Below are 12,564 nucleotides of genomic sequence, written 5' to 3'. Positions count from 1 at the left end.
TGCACCAAGCAACATAATCCATTGATATTTTAATCTAGGGTCTCATCAGCTCACACTTTATACTGCAGTCCAGTAGCCTGCATATTGACGTGGGTAACACCAGATCTTTCCCATTCATCCTGCACACCAATATTAGTGTATTTCCTATAAACAGTTTACCTCATACTTTTTCCTACCTCACTCCTCTCTCTCTGTGGATCTTAAACAATTTTCCAGTTCTTGGCATAGCAAGTATATAGGCTCTTTAGAGTCTCCTTTGAATTTTATTTAAGATACATGACCTAAATATCAAGATCTCTTTGAACTTCTTATTCTCTCAGCAACAGCCACCCAAAAAAGATCATACATTTCAGGTATTATTATTTATCCTTCAATATGCACATTTTAGTTTTGGTTACTTTGATATGAAGGCAGAATAGGGCAACACATCACAGGGTATGATATGAAGGGCATGGAAAGGCTTGTTTGATAAGTATAATTCTCTTTGTTAACTTGCCAAGGTGCTTTAACTTTTAGCATTAGAGATATGTTAACTATAATATAAATACTTTACTTGAAAGGAAGAATTTATTAGGAAGCATTAGCTGTGATACTCAAAGTGTTGCTCCTAAATGAACAGCATCAGCATCACCTGGCAATTTTTTAGAAATGTAAATTCCAGGCCTCATCTCAGAAGCTCTGGAAGTAGGGCCCAGCAACATTTGTTTTAACAAGCACTCCAAGTACTTCCAACACATGCTAAAGTTTGATAACCACTGGAGTAAAGTATCAATTCACTGGCAGAGAACAGAGAATTAAATGAATGGGATATAGATCAGGCACATTTGGTGGAAGGGAAAAAGGCATAGTCACTGTGGGGAGGGAGGGGTCTGAGTAGCACCTGGCCAAGTAGCTATATGGTAATATGAAAACCACATAACACCTAGTAATTCAGAGGAAGGGGTTTAAAAAAGTAAGAAAGATTGCTCTGAAAAAAAAAAAAATTCCTCTTTGTCTTATCTAGGGCTGACCCTGGATACAGGTTAACGCCAGAAAGCCCCTTTCTGTAGAATTCTGAGAGAGATTACAGAGATTAGAAATTAGACTCGGGATTTCTGGTCAAGATGAAACAGCAGGTAAATGCTATGCTTAATTTCTCTCAGGACCACATCAAATTTATGAATAAACTCCAAAACAACCATCAATGAGAATCACCTAAAACAGGGGTGTCCAAACTTTTTTCAATGGTTTTCACCAAGGGCCATATGCGGTAAAATACACAAACAGCCGGGCCACTCATTCGAGGTGAAGTATGTATTGCCTCACCTGGTTTATTTAAGTAAACTAACTATATTTTTGGAATTTGCTGCAGGCCAATTAATAATGGATTGCAAGCCGCAGCTGGCCCGCGGGCCACAGTTTGGACACCCCTGACCTAACATCTTGCTGGACCAAAGCCCTACAACTAAGGACATGTAGAAGAAGCCACCTTGAAACTGGTACGTGGGGTAGAGACGTGGAACAGGATGGTCCCACACCTTTGTGAGGGGTGTAAATGTTTAACTATTACACCATTTTGTACACCTGAAACTAAAAAAAAAAAAAAATTGGGAGGGATATCTCCGCTGTGTAGGTCCCCTTGGAGGAAGGAGGGATCCCAGCCCCTCCCCAGTCCAGGGATCTAGTGCAAAGGAGAGAAGTACTCATAATTTTTGGCTGTGAAAACTAGCAGAGATTGTGACTGGTGAGACAGAGGGCAGCTGGAGTCCCAGGTGCTCCTCTTAAAGGGACCACACATGGACTTGCCCACCAATGGAATCACTGGCTCTGAGCTCCAGCACTGGAGCAGCAACTGGAGAGGCAGCAGGGACATACGAGGTTGGGGGGGGGGGGTGACTGAGCTGTCTGGCTTCAGGATGGGGATTGGAGGAGCAGCTTTCTCCTGGACAGAGGAGCACGCAGAGGCCATTGTTTCTTTGTTAAGCCTTCCACTGTCCCTGTATGCAGACACAGGCAGTATGTTTGCAACACCCTGGTGATTTGAGACCACACCCCACCCAAATTTCAGGCACTCCAGGCCGATTCCAGTGGCTTTTTTATACAAACTGCCTGCTTTGGTTCATGCTGTAGACTTTCCTAGGGTCTGTCAAAAGTTCACGGAACTGAGACAAGCAGCATCTGGCTTGAAAGCGTCCCCTACCTCTGACTGAACAGCCCTAAGCCTGGCACTAGTGGTAGGCAGCCTTGGATTATGGCTTCTCCTCTCAAGGCACTTCCAAGCATGGCATGGGCAGTGGCCATCTGGGACTTTCTTTGTTGCTCCTGCTGGGTAGCCCCGAGTGGAGCACTGGCTACCACTAAACTTGACCTGCACTGGGTCCCTTCCCAGGTGGCCCTGGGGCTGGTGCCCCCAGTGTCCAGGTTTGAAACTAGCTGGGGCATCACCCAGCTATGTCCAAGGATGACAAACCCAACAGGCAGATACCAGAGTCATACTGAGGCAGATCCTGCTCTGTAGGGTCAGCCCCTGCATCACAACTCATCCACTGTTGTTACAGCCAGTCCTCACAACCAATGAGCCTGAGGGACAGTCCCTACCATTGATGTCTAAATAGCAACAAAGGATCGACTACAAGAGGAGGGACACACCTGGAGTGCGCAGCTCAAGGGACGAGGAAGACTACATCACTGAGCCCGAGATCACACCTACTACATAAGGCCACTCTACTAAGACCATGAGACATAGCAGCCCTACCTAATACATAGAAACAAACACAGGGAGGCAGCCACAATGGGGAGAAAAAAAAACATGTCCCTAATAAAAGAACAGAACAAAGCTCCAGAAAAAGAACTAAACAAAATGGAGACAAGTAATCTACCAGAAACAGACTTCCTGACACTGGTTATAAGGATGCTCAATTATTTCAGGGTAAACTTCAACAAAGAGATAGGAAACATAAACGTGGAGATAGAAGACATAAAAGGATACAATAATGGAAATGAAGAATATAGTACAGAGAATCAACAGTAGATCACATGAAGCAGAGGATCAAATCAGTGATTCAGAAGATAAGGTAGCAAAAAATACGTAATCAGAACAGCAAAAAGAAAAATGAATCCAAAATATTGATGAAAGTTAAGGGGCCTCTGGGACAACCTCAAGCATACAAACATTTGCATGATAGGGATACAGAAGAGAGAGAGCAAGGAATTGAAAACCTATTTGAAGAAATAATGACAGAGAACTTCTCTAACCTGGTGAAGGAAATAGATATACAAGCCCTGGAAATGCTGAGCGTCCCAAACAAGAAGAATCCAAAAAAGCTAATACCAAGACACATCATAATTAAAATGCCAAAGATTGAAGACAAAGAAAGAATTGTAAAAGCAGCAAGACAAAAGCAGTTATTGACAAGGGAGCTCCAATAAGACTATCAGCTGATTTCTCAACAGAAACTTTGCAGGCCAGAAGGGATTGGCAGTAAATATTCCAAGTGATGAAAAGCAAGGACCAAGATTACTCTACCCAGCAAAGCTATCATTTAGAATCAAAGGACAGATAAAGAGCTTCCCAGACAAGAAAAAGCTAAAGGAGTTCATCACCACCAAAACCATATTACAAGGAATCTTAGAGGGACTTTTTTAAAACCAAAAAAACAAACAAAAAAAGAATAAAAAAAATGAATAAAATGGCAATAACTACTTACCTATCAACAATTACTTTCAATGTAAATAGATTAAATGTCCAATCAAAAGACATAGGAGGTTTTTTGGGTAGATACCCAGGAGGGGGTGGGGGGTGGGGGGTGGGAGATGAGGGTAAGTGGGATCGAATATATGGTGATGGAAGAACTGACTCTGGGTGATGAACACACAATGGGATTTATAGATGATGTAATACAGAATTGTACACCTGAAATCTATGTAATTTTACTAACAATTGTCACCCCAATAAATTTAATAAAATAAAATTTTAAAAAAAGACATAGGAGGGCTGAATGGATAAGAAAACAATAACTTTACATACGCTGCCTACAAGAGACTCACTTCAGATATAAAGACTCACACAGTCTGAAAGCAAAGGGATGGAAAAAGATATTCCATGAAAATGGAAACAAAGAACCGAAAAATCTGGGGTAGCAATATTAATACCAGACAAAACATATTTTTAAAATAAAGGCTATAACAAGAGACAAAGAAGGACCCAGGAATCCCACTTCTGGGTCTTTATTTGAACAAACCGAAACTGCTCCTTCAAGGGAACGTGCTCATACATATATTCATTGGAGCATTATTTACATAAGCCAAGATATGAAGGCAACGTGGGTGTCCCTGAGTGGATGACTGGATAAAGAAGAGGTGGTACATACATAACAATGGAATATTACTCGGCCATAAAAAAGAATGAAATCTTGTCATCTGTAACAACATGGATGGACCTAGACGGTATTGGACTGAGTGTAATATGTCAGACAGCAAAAGACAAATATCACATAATTTCAATTATAAGTGGAATCTAAAAACCAAAATAAACAAAGAAACGAAACAGAAAAAACTCATAGATACAAAGAACATTTTGATGGTTGCCAGATGGGATGGTGGTGGAGGTGGGTGAAAAGTGGAAGGGATTAAGAAGTACAAATTGGTTGTTGCACAGCAGTTATGAGGATGTAGGGTATGGCATAAGGAATATAGTCAATAATATTGGAATAACTATGTATGTATCAAATTGGTACTAGATCTATCTGAGTGATAGATGGGAGGGGGTTGGGGCAGTGTGAAAATAGGTGATGGGATTAAGAAACACAAATTGGTAGTTACAAAATAGTCATGGGGCTATAATGTAAATATAGGGAAAATAATAAATATATGATAATATCTATGTACAGTGCCAGGTGGGTACTAATCATTTCCTAAATTACATAAATGTCTAACCATTATGCTGTATACCTGAAACTAATATAAAATATATTGAATGTCAACTGTAATTGGAAAATAAAAAGGGGGGGATAAAGAAGAATAAGTTCAAAGTTCCAGATATAAAACAAATAAGTCTTGGGCATGTAATTATACAGCATAGGAAATATAGTCAATAATATTGTGATAGCGTAGTACAGTGTCAGATGGTTGTTGGACTTCTCATGGTGATCACTTCTTTAGCATAGGGAATATAATCAATTATGTGGTAATAACTCTGTATAGTGCCAGGTGGATACTGTTACATAACTAAGATGTACACCTGAAACTAATATAATATTGTATGTTAGCTATATTTTAATAAAAACATTTTAAAAAATAATAATCTCTATGTATCAATGTTGTACAGAATAAATGAGATAATGCAGTTTAAATGCTCAGCATAGATTCTGGCATATACTATAGGCTTAATAAAGATCCTTGGTTTTCCAAAAAGAAAAAAGAAAAAAAAGTTAGTGTCTTAACCATGATGTATAATCTTTTTAATGCATTGCTCTATTAAATTTGTTAGTATTTTGTTTAGGATTTTTGCATCTGTATTCATCAGAGTTATTGTTCTGTAGTTTTCTTTTTTGGATTATCTCCACCAGGTTTTGGTATCAGGGTAATGTTGGCCTCATAAAATGAATTAGGAAGTATTGCCTCTTCTTCAAATTTTTGGAAGAGTTTGAGGAGAGGTATTAAATCATCTTTGAATGTCTGATAGAATCCACTAGTGAAGCCATCTGTGCCTGGACTTTTGCTTTTGGGGAGGTTTAGGATGATTGTTTGTAATTCATTCCAGGGGTGCAAGGATGGTTCAACACATGCAAATCAATCAATGTGATACACAACATAAATAAAATAAAGGATAAGAATCATATGATGATATCAATATAGAAAAAACATTCAACAAGATACAACATCCATTTATGATTAAACCAATAAAACTGGTATAGAAGGAAAGTAACTCAACATAATAAAGGCCATGTATGACAAACCCTCAGCTAATATCATACTTAATGGTGAAAAACTGAAAGCTTTTCCTCTATGATCAGGAACAAGACCAGGATGACCCTCACACCCCAGTTATTGAAAATAGTATTGGAAGTCCTATCCAGAGAAATCAGGCAAAAGAAAGAAATATTAATAAAAGGCATCCAAATTAGGAATGAAGAAGTTAAAATTGTTACTTTTTGCAGATGACATGATTCTTTTTAAGAAAACCCTAAAGACACCACCAAAAGCTCTTTAAAACAATGAACAAATACAGAAAAGTTACAGGATAGAAAATAAATTTTCAAAAATTCACTGCGTTCCTATATACAAACAATGAAATTTCAGAAAAAGAAATAAAAAACAATTTATTTTGCAATTGCAACAAAAATAATAAAATGCCTAGGAATAACCTTAACAAAAGATGTGCAGGACGTATACACTTAAAACTGCCTTATTAAAAGAAATTGAAGAAGACACAAAGAAATGGAAAACTGTTCCAGATTCATGGATTGAAAGAATCAACAGAGTTTAAATGACTATGTTACCCAAAGCAATATACAGATTTAATGCAATTCCCATCAACATCCCAATGACATTTTGTAAAGAAATAGAAGAAAAAATCATCAGATTTGTATGGAATCACAAAAGACCCCAAATAACCAAAGCACTCCTGAGGAAAAAAAAAGAACAATGCTGGAGGGATCACACTCCCTGACTTCAATTCATAATACAAAGTGATAATAATCAAAAGAGCATTGTATTGGCAGAAAAACAAACATACAGACCAATGGAATAGAATAGAGAATATAGAAATAAACCCACATACATATGGGCAGATAATTTTTGACAGAGGAGTTAAAAACACACAATGGAAAAAAGAAAGCCTCTTCAATAAATTGTGCTGGAAAAATTAAAAAGCCATGAGCAAAAGAAAGAAAGTAGACTGCTATCTGTCACCATACACCAAAATTAACTTAAAATAGGTCAAAGAACTAAATATGTAAGACCTGAAACAATAAATTGCACAGAAGAAAGAATAGGTACTCAACTTATGGACCTTGGGTTCAAAGAGGATTTTATGAATTAGACCTCAAAGTCAAGGGAAGTAAAAGCTAAATGAATGGGACTATATCAAACTAAAAAGCCCCTGCACAACAAAATAAACCTTCAATAAAACAAAGAGGCAACCAACCGAATGGCAGAGGATATTTTCAAACAGCACCTACAATAAGGGGCTAATATCGAAAGCATATAGAGAACTGATACAACTCAACAACAACAACAAAATCCAATTTTAAAAAATGGGCAGAGGATCTGAACAGGCACTTCTCCCAGAAGACATACAAATGGCAACATATGTATGAATAGATGTTCAACCTCACTAGCTATTAGCGAAATGCAAATCCAAACCACAATGAGGAACCACTTCACACCTGTTAGAATTGCTGTTATCAACGTGACAAGTAATAACAAGTGTTGCAGAGGTTGTAGAGAAAAAGGAACCCTCATGCACTGCTATTGGGAATGTAAATTGATACAGTCACTATGGGAAACAGTATGGAGGTTCCTCAAAAAAATAAGAACAGAATTAACATACGACCCAGCAATCCCTCTTCTGGTTATCTGCCAAAAATATCTGAAAAGATTTTCTGTAAAGACTTATGTACCCCTGTGTTCATTGCAGCTTTCTTCACAGTGGCCAAGACATGGAAACAGTCAAAGTGTCCTTCGATAGTTGATTGGATAAAGAAGTTGTGGTACAGATACACAATGGAATAGTACTCTGCCATAAGAAAAAATGAAATGCTGCCATTTGGGACAACAGGGATGAATCTTGAGATTATTATGCTAAGTGAAGTTAAGTCAGATAGAAAATGTCAAGAACTATATGATTTCACTCATATGTGGGATATAAAACTGAAAGCAACAAATGAATAAGACAAACACACAAAAACTCAGAGACACAGACAACAGTTTAGTGGTTAGCAGAGTGTAAGGTGGGAGGAAGGGTGGTAGAAGAGGGTAAAGTGGATCAAATATATGGTGATGGAAGGAGAACTGACTCCCTGTATAGAAAGTGTATTATATAATTGTACATTTGAAAACTATAGAATTTTACTAACCAGTGTCACCCCAATAAAGTTAATTTAAAAAGTCAAACTTGGAAAAGGAATGAAAAAAAGAAATTAGTCTCTAATCTTATAACATTTTTACAATATTTTGAAGCTTTTGCTGTTATTGCTGAATATGGAACTTTGGGGTTTTGTAATTCTGAGGATTTAGATTACTTTTACAAATATTTTCAAAAGATGAGCAAAGTTCTAGTGACATTTTTGGATTTTTATGTTGAAGAGTTTTCAAAAATGTTTCCTTGCTTTCTGTGTTTTTCATATCAATGTGCATCACAGAGAATCAGTTCTGATAGATAACCCCACCACACACATATTTCTGCTTAAAATGCTTTTAAAAATGAGCACTCTGTAGGTGTGTACCCAACTGAAACATAGCAAATTTCACACTATAATTCCATTATCTGTGAAACACAAAATGTATTTGGGCATTGTAGTTAATTCTTTCCATCTTTGCATTAAGATGGTTTTCTTAGTGCTAGCTATGAGAATATCAATTTAGTTAGTAGCACTAAATTTTGAGTGACCTCCATATTTGTCAATAAGAAAGAATTTTAATGAAAAAGAGCCAAGAATTCTTGATATTTTAAACGTTGATTGGTGGGCATTAAGAAAGAAATTCACATGGTAGTCTATTTAACAATGAAGAGCTCAACCTTGAATACAAGTGATTATAATTTAAGTATAATTTCTCCTATTCACGAAGATGAAGAAAGTTTCTTTCATGGAATTGATACTCTAAAGATCTTGCTATTATTTTAGTAATCTAGTATGGAACATAACACTTCTATATGCTTTTTCCTTTAGGTGTTTTTAGTTTTCTAATATCTTCATTATTGAGGTCTAGAGTCTATCATATGAGGCCAAAATATGTCTGAGAAGATATTCTCCTTACCTTGAAACTCACATATGATTTTATGTCCAGTATTTACCCTTTGTTTTAATGGTAAATCCAGTAGCATTGCCTTGCTTTATCTCTTGAGTTTAGAATGCTTGTGCTTAAGTCATAGTTATCAGGAATGACTAAAAATGGAAACTCACTTTTTCATTTTACAGCGGGAATATTGGATAAGGTTGAAGGCAAGAAGGTATTTGCCTACAAATAACAAATATGTCCAATATGTTATTAAAGCACCTGAGATTTGCACTTAAATGAGATGTTTAAAGGAAAAATAGGCATCAAAAAAGTCTCATTCACCACAGCTCAAGTTCTGATCATGAAATTGAATATAAGCAAATATATGTTGGTAGAGGCAGGCAACTTAAAAATTCAATCAAAACACATTTAGGATTAGGGTTTTATTACTTAGCTTTGCCTCTGAAGTTGTTGTTCTCAATCTTTTTTCCCTTTGTCCAATTGTAACAGGTGGACATGACTCATTTTTAACAGTAACAGTGGCTCATTAGGAGAGACAGATTAGAATACGGGGGTAGGGAGTGTATCCAGTTTAAATAAGGCTACCATGTGATAATACTGCTCACATTGACATGACACCTATAAAGTAATACAAATTGTCTTGTATCATTTGATGAAGCAGGTGTTATTCACCCTTATCACTGAGGATACTAGTGACCTAGAAGTCTGAGTAGCCTTGACAATTTCACATAGTTTTTAGGAAGATTTTAAGGAAATCCATCAGATGAAAGCCTACTGTACTCTCTAGACTTAGGTTATCACCTCTTGTTATTTCACATCGCCAAAATGACAAGGAGCATCAGTATTGTTACATCTAATTATGATGAGTTGGATCAGTATTTCTTCCCTTACAATTTTGTCTGTTTTCTCTGAAGGATAGGGACCATGTCCATGCAATATTCATTGCCTGTTACTAGATTGCAAATATTTTGATACTACATTCTCTATGGTATCTATGAGCCTGTGTGGTCATGACTTTGTGTTCTATGGATTCCTGGTGTCCTGTACACACAAAATACTCTGAGAATCAGTGGGTATAATTTAAGGAGTGCCTTCTGTAGCCCAGCTGCTGCTTACATTACCCAGTTGGAGGGTCATTGCAGGGGTGTGTAAAGAAATAAATAGTCCATATTGTGAAATCTGAGAATCTTTTAGAGCCAATAACTACATTTGTTCCTGTAAATGCTAGCATGTTCTTTTTGTGTTTTTCTCTTTCCCTTTGGTAATAAGGACACTTCAGGGACTCTCTGGAAGCTTTGATTGGGAAGGGGGTAACACATAGTTACTTTATGTACCTTTATCCATGAGTTGATAATGGATTAAAGAATACATTTAACCAATTTTAGAAGAGTTTTGAACTTGGTGGTTTCTTGAGTAAAAAATAAACAAACAAACAACAACAGAAAACCTTTCAAGCCCAGTAGAAAAAGGAGAGTCAGCTTTACTCTGCTGTCATATGAGAAATAAATACATTTTTTGCAACCATCATAGTCAAGGGCAGTGTTTTAAATGAAGACACTTCTTCATGATTTTATCTCTATCACAACATTTTCAGAAAATTCCTAGGGAACACTAAGTTATTCCAATTTAGTTTATCATCTATCAGCAAGGAAGCACCAGTATTCTAAATCCCATACTATGCAGACCATCACCCTCTCCATCCCAAAGAAAGGTCAAACAAAATTGTTGTATTCCATAGTTGCACATTTGCTCATGCAAATATGTACAATAGAAATTCTGGGCATATTTTAAAATGGCAAACATATAGTTACTAGTTAGTTTGTCTGCCTTTAGACTCACTCTCTCCTACCAAGCCTGTAAAATACCACCAGATAAATGTTTTTAAAACAGTCCTTAAATCAAGCCATAACCTTAATTAAAAACAAACAAACAAACAAACAAAAAAAAAAACAGTGACTCCCTATCAATCCCTGGATAATTTGTACATCAATTAACTGGTGCATTTGTACATTCAAAACATATTCAACAACTACCATGTGATATACGCATAATGTTGGGTGTGTGTGTGTCTATGTGTGGTGAATCAGGGTAAGAGGAAGAAAGTGGGATATAGAAACTAAACAAGTATAATTTCTGCTATCCAGAAGCTTACACTCAAGTAAGGGAAATCAAACATATACACAAATAGCTACAACACAGAGTGTTACTATCCCTCAAGTGAAATGGTACAGTAATATGAATTACTTACACTAGCATTTAAAGTTCTCCATAATTTGATCTTACCTTTATCTCTTTGTTTTTGGTAACTTCATCAGGTATCCTCTTTTTTAAGGCAACATGATCTCCTTAATACAAGCTATACAAATTCCTGCCATGCTGCTTTCCACGCTACTTTCCTAAATAGACCATAATCGTCCATTTCTCTCTAGATATACAAACACTGTTATTCATTTTCTCCATGGGGCCTAGAAAGAAGTCTAGTTCACATGTATCTTCCTTATTTTTGACTTCTGATGGCTCTAATAATGTTTGTACCAAAATATTAGTACTCAATATGTATTCTCTAGTCTTCTAATGGATTCATTCATGTATATCCTATCTCTTTAGGCAGGCTAAATTCCTTTGGGTAGGAACCATGTCTTAACCTCTTTTTTTCACTTTATGTAGAGGATAGCTAACACTTAGTGTTTATTCTGTGCCAAACACTTCTTTTATTTCATAATAATTTTCTCACCTTTTTAAAATTATTAGTTTCAGTTACAGTTGACATTCTATATTATTTCATGTTAGTTTCAGGTGTACAACATAGTGGTTAGACATTTGTATAATTTATGCAGTGATCCCCTCAATTAATCTAGTACCTTCTAAATGTCTTACGTGTATGAGGTCTGACAATTAAGTTTGTGAACATGTTGCAATGATGTTGCTAACATTTTTTTTATATCAGAGGAATTATTCATTATGAATTTGTACCAACTGGACAAACAGTTAACCAAGTTTACTGTTTGGAAGTGCTGAAAAGGCTGTGAAAACATTAGAAGACCTGAACTTTCCATCAACAATTCATGCCTCTTGCATCACGATAATGCACCAGCTCACACAGCACTGTTTGTAAAGGAGTTTTTAGCCAGTAAACAAATAACTGTATTGGAGTACGTCCCTACTCACCTGATCTGGCCCCCAATGACTTCTTTTTTTAAAAAAAATGTATTGGGGTGACAATTGTTAGTAAAATTACATAGATGTCAGGTGTACAATTCTGTATACATCATCTATAAATCCCATTGTGTGTTCACCACCCAGAGTCAGTTCTCCTTCCATCACCATATATTTGATCACCCTTACCCTCATCTCCCACCCACACCCCCCTTACCCTCTGGTAACCACTAAACTATTGTTTGTGTCTATGAGTTTTCCCAATGACTTCTTTCTTTATCCAAAGATAAAGGAAATATTGACAGGAAGACATTTTGATAACATTCAGGATATCAAGGGTAATACAATGACAGCTCTGATGGCCGTTCCAGAAAAAGAGTTCCAAAACTGCTTTGAAGGGTGGACTAGGTGCTGGCGTTAGTGCATAGCTTCCCAAGGGGAGTATTTCAAAGGTGACCATAGTGATAT

The sequence above is a fragment of the Rhinolophus sinicus genome, chromosome 18 (assembly GCF_057876585.1).
Source record: "Rhinolophus sinicus isolate RSI-liver-muscle chromosome 18, RSI-T2T, whole genome shotgun sequence".
NCBI classification, from domain to species: Eukaryota; Metazoa; Chordata; class Mammalia; order Chiroptera; family Rhinolophidae; genus Rhinolophus; species Rhinolophus sinicus.
Note: the sequence above shows the minus strand (reverse complement) of the source record.